Source organism: Mustelus asterias (genome assembly GCF_964213995.1).
Source record: "Mustelus asterias chromosome 26 unlocalized genomic scaffold, sMusAst1.hap1.1 SUPER_26_unloc_7, whole genome shotgun sequence".
NCBI lineage: Eukaryota > Metazoa > Chordata > Chondrichthyes > Carcharhiniformes > Triakidae > Mustelus > Mustelus asterias.
In genome coordinates this window covers 532,746-549,039 of record NW_027590114.1, presented here as the reverse complement: position 1 = coordinate 549,039, position 16,294 = coordinate 532,746, and positions in this window count along the sequence as shown.

Below are 16,294 nucleotides of genomic sequence, written 5' to 3'. Positions count from 1 at the left end.
AAGCACGGTGTAGGCTTGGCTTCCCGGGCTCATGTGGGCGATGGAGCTGAATGACAAAATAGACTGAATGACTACAGTGCAAAAGATAGTCAGTTGGCCCATCGAGTACATACCGACTATCCGAAACAGCACTTTACTAGATGCACACCCCTCCAGGTTTGGGCTGGTTGATTCCCCTCCTCTTCCTGTGCAGCGGACTCCAAGAGGCGCTGAATGATCTCCTCTCCCTATGTTCCATGGGCAAGACAAGCCTTGATGCCATGCTTCATCTCCCTCGAGGAGGATCTGAATACGTTCTGCGTCTCCAAACGAAAGGAAAGAAAAAACGAGCTAGAATTGCCATTATATTGTTAGGGGTTGGACACAGTCACTTCATATTCCAGTGCAACCTGGTGGGGTGATGGTGATTTGGAGCTTGTTCATGATCGGAATGTATTTCTGCGGACAATGGGGAATTGACGCTATGGTCACAAGGATGGAGCTTTTGACCACAACATGTAGGTTATAACCAACATTTGAGAATAGAAAATTATTGTAAAAGGAAAAAGTGTCATCCTTTTTACCGGAATTAGTGTAGCAAATCAAATAATAAGATGCTGAGTGCTGATAAAGAAGAAGAAGTACTCAATTTCGAAGCCACATCCAACAGTAAAGAGGACGCCGGTGTATAACTGTCGTTTGCATTTTTTAGACCATAATCAATTATGTATTCTTCAAGAAAGTGGGAGAATACTTCAGGCATGATATATTTATAATGATTGTCCGAAGGATTTGGAATTAATGTTTTACTCTCAGTACTGCACGTTTAATAAGCAAGTTAAATTTCTGTCAAGTACCCATTCTCATGTGGGTATCTTTGATTGAGAAGTGTGCTTTTGTCAGGTTTTGCATTTTGGGTCTGGAAGGCATTGCAATCATGAGGCGTGTTGTAGAAGAGTCCAACTTGTGAATTAAAAGAAGCAGCACCGGACATCTCCAAGTCTTCAGTCTGTTATGACCCCACTTGATGTGAATTCAGGACAGGTGAGATTTCAACGTTCAATCTGGATTAATGGGCCGGCACATTCCCTAATAAAGCAAAGGAAAATTAGTCAGCAGATTCACATTTGCTTGTTCAGGACCGTTCACAAACCATCTGATACGTATATTAATCAAGAAAAAAAAAACAATAACTGCATTAGACCAGTGCAAATTGTTGGCAAATTCTCAATACCATAGAATGTTTCAAACAATCACGATTACTGCATTCAGCTATAGATTTACATACATGATTACGCACAGAAAAATGAAAAGTGTATATTATCTAATTTACATTCTAACATTCGAGGAAAATATAAGGTATATGCTAAGAAATAGGCGTACTGTCCACAGCAACATCACAGTTTTGATTAGTCATGAATGTGTACCAAGATGATTCCATGGCCCACTAGAAGCCTCATCCCTCTCCAACCACCCCTTCCCCCAGACATTTAATACGCTGTGAGCGAACAGTTCTGTTGGTACTCTGCTGTCCATACGATGGCTTGCAATCTCCAAATTTGAAGAGCTCGCCTTGGAATTATCTCCAATTCTCGCTCCCACTCCAAGGTCTTCAAACTCGATCAGAATCCAGGGATGCAATCTCTGCGCAAACTCCGCTTCTCTCAGTCCTTTCCACAGGACCTCCGATTGCACTCAAGCTTGCTTTTCCAAGATAATTTCCGAAATTCAGACATATCTTGCAGAACATCCCTGGTCCAAATGCCCCCACTAAATAGTCACCAATTGTTGCTTTCGCCTCCGATTTTAGGGTTTCTCTCAAAAGAACTTCAGTGTAAAGCTGGTGCCAGCAACACTCCTTTTACAATAGATTATTGCTGATCCTTTGTGTAACCTTTCTTCAGGGATCTCCTTCTCAGTCCCTTCCTTTCGGTGCTTTCTTCCGGGATCTCTCTCTGATCCCATACTTTGCCATAGAGTAAATTAGTCATAGTGGTTTACAACATTGAAGCAGGCCCTTCTGCCCAACCAGTCGATGTCGGCCCTTTTTAACCCCTAAGCTCGTCCTAATTGCCCCTGTTTGGCCCATATCTCTCTCTCTCCCCATCTTGCCCATGTAACTGTCTAGGCGCTTTTTAAAAGACAAAATTTTAGCCGCCTCCACAAGTACCCGTGGCAGCTTGTTCCAGACACTCACCACCATCTGGGTGAACAAAATGCCCCTTTGGACCCTTTTACATCCCTCCCCTCTTATGTTAATCCTATGCCCTCTCGTTTTACACTCCTCTACATTTGGGAAAAGATATTGACTATCTCGCTGATCTTTGACCTTCATTATTCTATTGACCTCTATATGATCACCCTGCCCCTCCTACGCTCCAGAGGAAAAAATTCCCAGTCTATGCAGCCTCTCCTTATAACACCAATCATCAATTCCTGGTAGCATCCCAGTAAATCTAAATTATCCGAGTAAATCGTTTCTGCACTTTTTGTAGTTTCATAAAATTCTTTTGATAACAGCGTGACCACAACTGTACACAGCATTCCAAGTATGGCCTTACAAATGTCTTGTACAATTTGCACAAGACGTCCCAACTCCTGTATTCCATGCTCTGACCAGTGAAACCAAGCATGCCAAAAGCCTTCTTCACCACTCTGTCCATATGTCATTCCACTTTCAAGGAGCTATGTAAGACAGTAAATTGCTGCATTTTTCAGTTGGTGTTTATTACTGACTTGGAAAAGTTAAATAACCTGACACACTTGTTTTCAAGCAAAGCAATGAAACGACATGAGAAGAGTGAAAGCTGACCTGAACATTAGCACCATGAGAGAGAAAGCGCCCATGTAGCAGGGTTCAGTGTAGGGGACAGATGATGCTACAGGAACAGAGATAGTGACATAAGGAGGTCCCAAAAGAAAGTCCCATGTCAAGAGCAAGTAAGGACCGGGGAGACCCAGGAAGAAAGCTCAGAAAGGGCAGAATTGTGAAAGAGGTCCCAGAAGAATGTCCCATGTAAGGACATTTTTCAGCAAATGGTAGAGCTTTGGGGAGTGTTATAAAGAAAAGAGATTGAGGGGTACCTGTACCGGTGCGGAAGGTTATTTAACTGTTTCAAGTCAGTAATAAACACCAGCTGAAAAATGCATCAATTTCCTGTCTTACAAATGAGCAAACTGCTCAAATGAAAAAAAGAAACACTCAGTGACACATGTGCAGCCATCGCCTGTCAGTCAGATGGACACAATTCCAAAGCTCTTGGAAGGTAAGTGTTAAATTTTATCATCAATGAAACTGGTAACTCCGCCACTGGCCTGCTGTATGGTCATTTGTCCTTTCCATTCAATGCAGTTAACATATTGACGATTACCATCCTTGCCCTCAAAGACTGTGGTCTCTCGAAATGTGTCACTCGGTACCTGACGGCCATGGCAGGGGCCGATCTCTTGGTTGTTATTCTCGATCTGATTTTGAGACGCATCCCGATCGTTTATCCTGAACAGTTTATTTTCCTGAAGTCCATCCCCGTGTGCAATATCCACGCTGTCTTGCTTTATGCAGCCACAGATTGTTCTGTCTGGTTCACCATCAATTTCACATATCATCGAGCTGTGGCTATTTGTTCCACAAAGCTGAAAAGTAAATATTGCACTGAAAGAACGGCGGCTCTGGTACTCGCAACAGTGACTGTGCTGAGCTGCTTGAAGAATATTTTCTTGTTCTTTATGTTCACACCTCGGTACAGTCTTTGGATGAATACGTGGTTTTGTGTGCCGACATATGCTGGTATACACTCTCCAATCTGGGCAACAATCGAGTTCCTCCATCACATTATAACACATTTTGTTCCATTTGTCTTGACCCTGCTCCTCAACGTTCTCACGGTCAGACACATTTTAATGACTAACAGAGCCCGCAGGAGACTCCGAGCTCAAAGCAGTGGGGAGAGTCCAAGAGATCCGGAGCTGGAGAGTAGAAGGAAAGCTATCATTTTGCTGTTTGTTATCTCGGCTAATTTTATAATTTTATGGTCGCTAATTATGTTTTATTCTCTATGGAACAGGTTTTATTTTTTGGGACAACAGTCAATAATGCTGGAAGATTATGTAATGGAATTGGGCTTTATGCTGCAGGTGCTGAGTTGCTGCACAGACACTGTTATTTACAGCGTGAGGCAAACTAAGTTTCGAGATCACATGAAAAATGTGCTGAAGTATCCCTTCATCCCAGTTCTTCAATTGATTCAATAATGAACAATAAATAGCTCATAATAGCTCAGAGTTTGCAGAATTTCGCCAGTTGCTGAGAATTTATAAGGGGTAGCGTGCATTTTTCAGTTGTAACGGGAGACAGGAAACATATTATGATCAGCGTTGGGAATCGGAAGTGCAATTTGCAACCACTGAATGGACATGTCAATCTATTGAATCACCATGCCTCGAGATTCAAGTGGACTCCCAATGACTGAGCAACCTGGGCAGCATTTGTGTTCCTCTCAACATTTGGATAAGCACCAGTATGCTATAAGCTCATCCTCCAAGACAGATGGCGCGTTTGTGTGTGCAAACAACTTGTCGATCAAGCATTGTACATTTCTCAATGAGCAGGTTCCCTAATAAAGTTTGGAACAACTGGATAACATAAGCTAAATTCAAAGCTAACCGTCGAAGTTGCAGAGACCATTGCCACTGCCAATGTTAAAATCATAGCTATCAGTTCCACAGTTGATCAAAGGAATGACTGGTTCGTTCAGAAATAGGGATCACACACAGCGCGCTAATGATGAAACTGGGGAACATGCACACGGTTCTCTTCAGGAAACGATTGAAACAAAAACATCGAGTTATTTAGCAATGCGGGAACAACACACCGATCTCTTTGCAAGGGTTGGGATCATTAATTAATCGGGGAATATGCAGATCACACTCATTTGGTCCATCAGAAAGAAGTTGTGTCCCATGCATTTAGCCCATCAAGACACGGGTGTACCTTCATAATTAGCACATTAGAACGCGGGTGTATCCCACAAATTTAACACATCAGGGCGCGAGCGTATACCACATATTTTGCACATCCAGGCACGAGTGTATCCCACACATTTAGCTCACCAAGTACCGAGTGCATCACACACACACCCAGCTCATCAGGAACCGGGTGCATTCCACAAACAAAGCTCACCAGGAAACTTGGAAATTACATCCACTTTGCTCCAGAGAAAGGGGACATCACACACACACACACAGATCTCATCAGGAAATGGAGAAAACTCGAAAACCAAACTGATACTTTCTGAGAGAAATATATGTCAAACTCATCGACAGTGGAGAGCCATGCATTACTCAGGAATCGCACAAGCATAACTAATAAGCAAATGGATGGACCACATGCAATGAACTCAATGGGAATGGCAGAGAAATGCGAGCCAAACGCATCAGCATTCGAGCGAATCAAAAACACCAAACTCATCATCAAAATGCACACACACACAAGGAGCTGATCAAGAAAGCGGCGGCGGTGGGGGTGGGAGTGCGGAAGGATAACTCTCAAATTATCGGGATATGGGGGAATCATGGACATGAAACTCGTGAACAAATTTGAAATAGCAGAACCTCAGCTCATCATCATTGCGGTGAAGAAAAGAGAAGCAGCACATCATGTCAGGGTAAAATTACACAAGCCAAGATGTTCTTAACAAGGGGAATCATATCAAATTCATGAGAAATGGTTCAATCACATACAAGAAGCGTGGCTTCAATACTGTAGTAAGGGGGGCACTCACACCAAGCTTATCAGCAAACATCGAGGTCGTTAACAAATGGAAATAACGCACACAAGGCTCAGCAGCATTCCGGCGAATTAAACATATCGAGCTCATGAACATTGGAGCGAATCAAACACATGGAATTCATCTGGATGCAGGTGTACCACACTCCGATCTCAGCAGCAAAAGGAAGTCACACCGATCGAGGTTCAGCACACTTGTGGTAGAGAGAATGCAGTTGGAGTGAGATGCAGTCAGTGAGAGAGTAACTGAAATGTTGAGCTGAGCCTGAATTCGGTGCCGAGTGGAAAGACATCCTCACCTTTCGGTGGAGCGGACAGGACGAACTGCGAGGGAGACTTGAAGGCAAATGAGTAGTACAACAAAACGGACTGTTCCATCACAGCCAGAAGGTAAGTGATTGGCTAGTGACTGATCAGTAGTTTTAATTTACTTTTAATTTCTTCTTTAAATACTCTTGGCATTGTAGTTTTAGTTCATTTATATTGAGTGTTACGTCATTGCCGGAGATCCAAGACATTTGTCATGCTCCTCTTGTGCGAAGCGGGAATTCATGGACACTTCCGGTGTCCCAGGCTTTTCAGTTGCAGGACGTGTTTCCAACAACTGCTCCTGTTAGACAGCTTGACGACACTGGAGCTGCGGATGGATTCTCTTTGGTGCATCCACGTTTGCTGAGGAAGTCATGGATAGTACGTTCAGTGCGTTGCTTGCACCGCAGATAAGCATTACTCAGGGAGATGGGGTTGGGACCTTCAGTCAGAGGAAGCGTAGGAAGGCAGTGCAGGAGTCCCCTGCTGTCATCTCCTTCCAAAGCAGAAATACCGTTTTGGGTATCATTGAGGGATACCTTTCACGAGGGCACGTGGCAGCAGCCAGGGCCATGGCACCATGGCTGGCACTGCTACAGAGGAGTGCAGGAAAAGGCATGGAATATCTACAGTGATAATAGGTTCAATTGTAAGGGGAACAGACTCTGTGGACGCAAACGTGATTGAAGGATTGAAAGTGGCCTCCCTGGGGCAACGGTCAAGGATGTCTCGGAGTGGCGACAGGGCATTCTGGAGGGGGAGGGTGAATGTTGAGCTGTCCTGGTGCATAGAGGCACCAACGATATCGGTAAAAGTGGGATTAGGTGCAACAGTCTGGATTGAGTGAGCTCGCAGTTAAACTAAAATGTGAAACTTCAAAGGTGGTTATCTTCGGAGTGCTACCAATGCCACGTGCCAGTCAGAGTATGAATGTCAGCATTCCTAACATGAATACGTTGCTTGTGAGGGGGTGCAAGAGGGAGCCACACAAATTCCTGGGACGTTGGAGCCGTTGCTCAGGGAGGTGGGACCAGTGCAAATCGGACAGTGGGAACGTGTGCAGGACTGGATCCAATGTCCTCGGCGGAGTGTTTGCTCGTGCTGTTGGGGAGGGTTTAAGCTAATGTGGTAGACGGATGGAAACGATGCAGGATGTCAGCAGGAAGTCAAGTGGGGACAAAAACAACAGGAAGGAAAGGGACACATGGAAGGCAGAGAAACTAAAGCCAAAATCACAGAGGGCCACACTGCATCATAATTCTAAGAGCACAATGAATACCAAAAAAAAGGGAAGAGCTGTGTCTCAATGCAAAGAACATTTGTCGTAAGGTGGATGGATTAAGAAGGAAATGAAAGGGGATTGGCAGAGCATTGCTGGTTACAGAGGATAGTAATGCTATAGAAGAGAAGACCATTAGTCTGGATGATGTTGGATGGGGCTGCGGAGCCTCAAAGGACAAGAATCGGTAATAGGAGTTGTGTGCAGACCATCAAACTGTCGTAGTGAGGTTGGGATTGCGTCTGCCGGAAATTTGGGATGTGCGCAGTAAGGGTACAGCAGTGATCATGGGTGACTTCAATCTGCATATTGATTGGGCTCAGCAAACTGTTAGCAATGCGATGGAGGAGGCGAATGTCGATGGAATGGTCCTCTGGGCCAATATGTCGAGGAACCAACGAGAGAGCAGGCTTTCATAGATTGGGTTTCGGGTAATGAGGGGGGATGAATTAGGAATGTTGTGGTGCGAGAACCTTTGTGGAAGAAAGAACATAATATGACAGAATGCTTTATTAAGATGGAGAGTGACACATTAAAATTTGTGACTGGTATCCTGAATTTGAGGGAAGCTAACTTTGAAGGTAAGGGTCGTGCATTGGCTAGGATAAACTGACACATGACACTGAAGGAGTCAACAGTGGATAGGCAATGACAAACATTTAAATCGCACATGTATAAATTTCAACAACTATGCATCCCTGTCTCGTATAAGAGTAAAATGTAGAAGGTGGCTCATCCATGGCTGAGAATGGAAATCTCGGATCGTGTTAAAGCCAAGAGGAGGCATATAAATTGGCCCAAAAAGAAGCAAATCGGAGGACTGGCATAAATTTAAAATCCAGCAAACGTAGGCAAAGGGTTTAATTCTGAAGCGGAAAAGAGATTACGGGAATAAGCTCGCAGAACATTTAAAAAATGACTGCAAAAGTTTCAATTGAAATTTGAAGAGAAAAAGACTGGTGAAGACACATGGTTCCTTAGCGTTGGAATCAGTTGAATTCAGAATGGGCAACAATGGTGGCACAGTGCTGAACAATGTTACCTCACAGCGCCAGGTACCTGGGTTAGATTCCTGGCTCGGTCACTGTCTGTGTGGAGTTTGCATGTTCTCCCCATGTCTGTGTGGGTTTCCTTCGGGTGCTCCCGTTTCCCTCCTACAGTCTGAAAGACGTGCTCGTTAGGTACATTGACACGAATATGTGCCGGACTGTGGCGACGAGGGGAATTTCACCATAATATCATAGCAGTGTCAAGCCTTGTTCTGCCTAACGAATCGACTTGAAACAAATAAATAAACTTTAAACTTGAAGCAAATACATGGCAGACAAGCCAAAGAAATGCTTTGGATTTGCCTCCGCGGAAGAGGAACAAATAACCTTCCAGAAATACTCGGGGACAAAGGATCAAACATGAAGGAGGAACTGAAGGCAATCCTTATTGATCAGGAAGTTATAACCTGATAATTTCCCAGGTCTCTGCATCCCACAGTACTCGAGGAAGTAGGCCGAGATGTAATGGACGCATTGGTGATAATTCTCCTGCATTCTAAACAGACCTCTGCAAGATTTCCAGTGGATAGGAGGGTGACGAATGTAACCCCACTTCAAGCAAAAGGAGGGAGGGGGCTAACAGGGAATTCAAGACCGTTTAGACTGATATCAGTTGTTGGTAAAATGCTGGAGTCAATTCTTAAGCATATAATAACTAAGAATTTGGAAAGCGGTGACAGGATTTGACCAAGTCATCATGGATTCAGTAGAGGGTATTGGTGCTTGACAAAGCTTGTGGAATTTTTTTTTTGAGGATGTGACCAGCAGAGTAGACAAGGGTGAACCGGTGGATATTGTCTATCTGCGGTTTCAAATGACTTTTGACTCGGACCCACATACGAGATTCGGGAGCCAAATCAACGTGGATATGTGTACAGACGACCAAACCAGTAGTAGTGAGGTTAGGGCTGGCATCAAACAGGAAATTAATGATGCATGCAGTAAGGGTAAAGCTGTCATCATGGGTGATTTCAATTTGCATATTGATTAGGCTCACTAAACTGGTAGCAATGCGATAGAGGAGGATTTATTGGAATGTATTAGGGATGGTTTTCTCGACCAATATGGTGAGGAACCAACGAGCGAGAAGGCCAACGTGGACTGGGTTTGGGGTAATGAGAGTGGATTAATTAGCAACCATGTAGTGCGAGATCCTTTGGGGAAGAGTGACAATGATATGGCAGAATGCTGCATTAAGTTGGAAAGTGAAACAATTAAGTTTGAGACGTGGTTCTTCAGCTTGACGAAAGCTGATTTTAAGATATGAGTCGTGCATTGGCTAGGATAAACTGGCAAAGTTTACTGAAGGATTTAACTGTGGATAGGTATGGCAGTCAAGCAAAAAACACATGGATGAACTGCAATAACTGTGCATCACTGTCTGGCGCAAGAATAAAATGGGCAGGTGGCTCATGCATTACAAAAAAGGAAGATCAGGGATACTGTTAAAGCCAAAGAGAAGGCATACAATTTGGCCCCAAAAAACAGAAAAACCTGAGGACTGGGGGAAATTTAGAATCCAGCAATTCAGAAGGCAAAGGGGTTAACACGGAAGCGGAAAATTTATTACGGCAATAGGCTTGCAGAAAACTCAAAAAAATACTGACTGCGAAAAGCTTCTACAGATATTTGAAGAGAAAACGACAGCTGAAGACGAATGGTCACTTACAGGTAAAATCAAATCAATCCATAATGGAAAACAAAAAGATGGAAGACAAGCCAGGGAAATAGTTTCGATTTGCCTTCGCGAAGGAGGACCCAAATAACATTGAAAAATACTCGGGGACGATGAACTAGCATGAAGGTTGAACTGAAGGAAATCCTCATGAGTCAGGAAATTGTATTGGCGATAATACTGGGATTAAAAGCAGATAACTCCACAAAGACTGATGCTCTGCATCCCACAGTACTCAAATAATTAAGCACAGATATAGTGGACGCAATTGTGATCGTTTTCCAACATTCAGTAGACTCCGGAAGACTTCCAGTGGGTTGGATTGTAGCTAATGTAACCCCACTTTTTAAAAATGGATACAGAGAAATAATAGAAATTATAGACCGTTCAGCCTGACATCGGTGTTGGGCAAAATGCTGCAGTTAATTATTAAGTATAGGACAAGTAAGAATTTGAAAGTTGTGACATGATCGATCCGAGTCCACATGGATTCACGAAAGGGAATTCATACTTGACAAAGCTGCTGGAACTTTTTCGAGGATGTGACCAGTCGAGTGGACAAGGATGAACCACTGGATGGTGTCTATCTGGATTCCAAAAGGCTTTTGTCGAGGCCAAAGGCAAGAGACTCGTGAGCAAAGTTAAAGCACATGATATTGGGGGTAATGCATTGACGTGTTTAGAGAACTTGTTGGCAGACAGGCAGCAGAGAGTGGGAATAAACAGATCATATTCAGACTGGCAGGCAGTGGCTACTGCGGTACGCATGGTTCAGTACTGGGAACACAGCGATTCACAAAATATTATTTTGATTTGGACAACTGAATGCAATATCTCCAACTTTGCAAACGACACTGAGCTGCGTGGCACTGCGTTCTGTGAGGAGAACCCCAAGAGGCTGAATAGTGCCTTGGACACGCTGGCTGAGTGGGGAAATACTTGTCAAATGCGACATAATGTGGATAAGTGTGAGGTTGTCCACTCTGGTGGGCAACACAGGAGGGAAGAATATTATCTGAATGGGGGCAGTTTAGGAAAACATCAAGTGAAACCTGACCTGGTTGTCATGGTGGACCAGGCGTGAAGAGTGGCATGCGGTTGAAGCAGGACGTGAGGAAAAATAATGCCATGCTGGCCTTCATAACAAGTGGATCAGAGTATCGGTGTCAGAATGTTTTGCTTGTGTTATACAGGACCTTGCTGAGGCCACACCTTGAGCGTTGTGTGCAGTTTTGGTCGCCTGGTCTGAGGAAGGACATCCTTGCCATTTATAGACTCCAGCGAAGTTTCAACAGACTGATTCCTGGAAGGGCAGGACTCACATATGAAGCGGAGATAGTTCGACTGGGCTTGTACACACTGGAATGCAGGAGAATGAGAGGAGATTTCAAAGAAGCACGGGATTGGACAGCGTAGATGCAGAAAAAATGTTCCTGATGCTGGGACAATGCAGAACATGAGGTCACAGTCTAAGAATAATGGTTAAGTCATTCGGGATTGAGATGAAGAAGAACTTCTTCACTCAGAGATTTGTAAACCTGTGGAATTAGCTACTCCTAACCATTTCATTCAAGAGGGAACTGGAAGTGACCCTTGTGGCTCAAGTAATCAAGAGCTATGAAGAAGAAGCGGGAGTGGGAAATGTTTCCTCTGAAGTTTATTTATTAGTGTCTCACGTCTGCTTACATTGACGCTGCAATGTAGTAACTGTGAAAGTCCCTAGTCGCCACACTCCGGAGATTGCTCGGGCACACTGAGGGAGAATTTCGCACTGCCATTGCGCCCAGCCAGCACGTGTTTCGGGGACTGTGGTCGGAAACCGAAACTAAACGCGCATGATCAACCATGATCATTTTGAATGGTGGTGCAGTCTCGAATGGACTAATGACCAACTCCTGCGACTATTTGCTATGTTTCTATGTTTCTAAGCTTCTAAGAGCACGAGAAGCATGAGGATCGCAGAGACAGACCTTCTCATGGTATTGTGAGCAACACACACAAAACCCAGGATAAATGGCGAAGTCTCAGTCGCCAAGCACCTCTGCAATGAAGGCAACATACATAGCCCGCACTCAGCATGAAATGGGACAATCACACGAAGCAAGTGGAAGAGTATGTGTATGTCTGTGTGTGTGTGCGTGTGTGTGTTTATTTGGTGGGCGGGGTCGGGGCGGGTGGAGTTGTGCATCAAAGGCAGCAAGCTCATCGACAACAGGGAGAATCACACAGACATTGTTCATCAGATAACACAGAGATCACACAGGCCAAGCTCATCAGTAATAGAAGGAAAATAACTCAGTGAGTCTGTCTGTAACGAGAGAATAACAAATACCGATTTGATGAGCAACAGGTGAGATCACACATCCAGCTCATCAGAAAGGAAGGAATGATACACGCTGCGTTTATCAGTATGTTGGGGTATCACACTTATCAACATGGGTAGAAAGCACGCAAACGGAGCAAATGAGAGAAAAAGGGATCACAGGCACAGAATCGGGTAGGATATTGGCTTATTATACCCACAGGTTTAATCAGCAATTGAAAAAAAAACACAAACACATCTCAGGAGCCACGGATGGAATCGCAAACACCGATCTTATCAACAAAGCGGTGATGGGGGGAAAACGCAAACCAAGGTCATCAGGAAAAAGTGGGACACGAACAAACACCTAAGGTCAAAATGACAGGTCTCAAGCTGAGCCGCAAAGGGGGAATCACACACATCGAGATAAACAGAAAAGGGGAATTGTGGGGATTGATAGCAGCCTTTGTGAACACGATTTTGAGACCCGCATGATGTACTGCCTGCCTGATGCCAGCGTGAGAGACATCTGTGATTGGGTTGAGGAGATATTGGAGTGGGAGGGGGGAGGATCCAATTGTTTTGGGTCACGTTGGCACAAACAGCATAGGCAAGACCCGGAAAGAGGATCTGTTTGGGATTATCAGGAGCTCGGATCTAAATCAAAGAACAAGTGCAGGTGACGGCAGCAGAGCGGCGAAGGTGATTGGCGGTTCAGGGTAAATTTTCAGAGGTGCAGTCACTGCAACCAGAAGGTGGGTTTCCGGAAGACACCTTCCCACTTCGAGCGAATGCAAGTGTCCTGGTGGGGGCAGCAGAGTGGCGAAGGTGATTGGCGGTTGCAGGTAACATTTGCACAGGTGCAGTCACTGCGACCAGAAGATCGTTTATGGAGGAGCTGTTGTGAAGGGACAGTTAAACCCCAAAAACTGCTTCAGCGTTTCTCTTCCTACCTCCTCCTGTAATCAAACAAAAGTCGTCGGGAGGACCACAAGCAACGGAGAGGTGAGCTGAGATTATGTTATCCTCTTACCTGTGTAAAGACAGTATGGCAGCTCGGACAGTGGTATGATCCTCCTGACAGATATGGGAAATTAGGGCGCAATCTCGTCTCCCTGACAACTTTGTCTGGAGGAAGTGTGTCCAGTTGCAGCTCCTCACACGCCACATTGTTCGGTTAGAACGGCAGGTGGATGTACTGCAGAGCATGCAGGAGACAGAGAGTGTGCTCGACATAGTTACAGGAGGTTGTCACATCACAGATTCAAACAGGTAGATGGGTGATCGCCAGGAGCGGCAGGCAGGTACTGCAGGAATCTCCTGTGGCTATTCCCCTTTCAAACAGGTATACCGTCTTGGATACTTTTGAGGGGGATAGCCTCAGGGGGAGATGCCAGCAGCAGCCAGGCCTGTGGCACCACAGCTCTTTCTGCAGTAGAGCAGGGTCGGGCAGAGAGCAAGCGAGCTGTTGTCATAGGGAACTGCATAGTTAGAGGCACAGACAGGCGTTTCTGTGGCCGCAATCAAGACTCCAGGATAGTGTGTTGCCTCCCTGGTGCCAGGGTCAAGGGCGTCTCTGAGCGATTGCAGGACAATCTGAAGGGGAATTGTGAGCAGCCAGAGGTCGTTGTAAATATTGGTACCAACGACGTAGGTAGCAAAAGGGATGAGGTCCTCAAGGGTGAATTAAGAGAGTTAGCCAGAAGGCTAAAGTGCAGGACATCGAAGGTAGTAATTTCTGGACTACTACCAGTGCCACATGCTAGTGAGAGTAGGAATAGGAACATTAGGCAGATGAATGCCTGGCTTGAGAGCTGGTGCAGGGGCCAGGGGTTTCGATTTATTTATCACTGGGATATTTTCTGGGGAAGGTCTGACCTGTTCAAGAGGGATGTGTTAGACCTGAACTGGCGGGCGTCTACCATCCTGGCGGGAGATTTTTCAGTGCCACTCAGGAGGGTTTAAACTAGATTGGCAGGGTGTGGGACCAAAGCGTTAGGGAGACTGAAGAGAAATTTGAGGACAGCGCAGAAATAACAAGAGCCCATTAAGATGTAAAGGCAGTAATCCTAGTACCAGACAGATCAGGCAAAAGCAAGACAGAGAGCAAGGAAAGTTCAGATTAGACTGCATTTATTTCAATGCAAGAGGCCTGACCGGCAAGGCAGATGAACTCAGGGCACGGTTAGTTACGTGGGAATGGGATGTTATAGCTATGACTGAAACATGGCTCAGGGAGGGATAGGACTGGCAGCTCAATTTCCCAGGGTACACATGCTATAGGAAAGATAGAACAGGAGGTAAGAGGGGAGGAGGAGTTGCACTTTTGATGAGAGAAAACATCACGGCTGTACCGAAAGGGGATATATCCGAGGGTTCAGCCACGGAGTCCTCTATGGGGAGAACTTAGAAATAGGAAGGGGGAAATGACTTTGATAGGGTTGTACAATAGGCTTCCAAATAGTAAGCGGAAAATTGAGGAGCAAACATGTAGGTAGATTACAGATAGCTCCAAAAACATTGTCAGAAATTTTAACGCTCCCAACATTGACTGGGAAAGCCACGGGATTAGAGGATTGGGTGGAGATAAATTTATTGAGAGTATTCAGGAGGAATTTCTCATTCAGTATGTAGATGGCCAGGCGAGAGAGGGGATAAAACTTGACCTCCTCTTCAGAAATAGGGAAGGGCAGGTGACGGAAGTATTAATGAGGGATCACTTTGGGACCATCGACCATAATTCTATTAGTTTTAAGATAGCTATGGAGAATGATAGGTCTGGCTCAAAAGTTGAAATTCTAAATTGCGGCAATGACAATTTTGACGGTATCATGCAAGAACTTTTAAAACTTAATTGGACGAGCCTGTGGGAAGGCAAAGGGACGTCTGGTAAGTGGCATGCTTTGAAAAGTGTGTTAACCAGGGTTCAGGGTAAGCACATTCTTCTTAGAGTGAAGGGCAAGGCTGGCAGAAGTAGGGAACCCTGGTTGACTCGGGATATTGAGGCCCTGGTCAAGAAGAAGAAAGAGGCACATGACATGCATAGGCAGCTGGGATAAAGTGAATCCCTTGAAGAATATAGAGGGTGTAGGAGTAGAGTTAAGGGAGAAATCCGGAGGGCATAAAGGGGACACGATATTGTTTTGGCAGATAAGGAAAAGGAGAATCCAAAGAGCTTCTACAAATACATAAAGGAAAAAAGAGTAAGAAGGGAGAGAATAGGGTCTCTTAAGGATCAACAAGGTCATCTATGTGCGGATCCACAAGGGATGGGTGAGGTCCTAAATGTATATTTCTTATCCATATTTACTGTCGAGAAAAGCATAAATGTTAAGGAACTTGGGGAAATAAATGTCTTGATGAGTGTAACAGAGAAAGAGAAGCAGGAAGTCTTAAAGCGCACCAAGATAAATAAATCTCTGGGACCTGATTAAGTGTATCCCAGGACATTGCGGGAGGCGAGGGAGAAAATTGCAGCTCCCCTCGCCGAGATATTTGAATCATCGATAGTCACGAGTGAGGTGCATGAAGATTGGAGAGTGGCAAATGTTGTGCCTTTGCATAAAACGGGCTGCACTGAAAAGCCTTGGAACGGGAGACCAGTGAACCTCATATCTGTGGTGGGTAACTTGTTGGAAGGTATTTTCAGAGACAGGATCTACAGGCATTTAGAGATGCAAGGACTGATTAGGAACAGTCAGCATGGCTTTGTGAGTGGAAAATCGTGTCTGACAAATTTGATTCAGTTTTTTGTAATGGTAACCAATAAAGTAGATGAGGACAGTGCAGTTGATGTTGTCGACGTGGACTTTAGCAAGGCCTTTGACAAGGGAACGCATGGCAGATTGTTTCCTAAGGTTAAATCACACGGGATCCAGGGTGAGGTTTCTAAATTAATACAAAATTGGCTTATTGA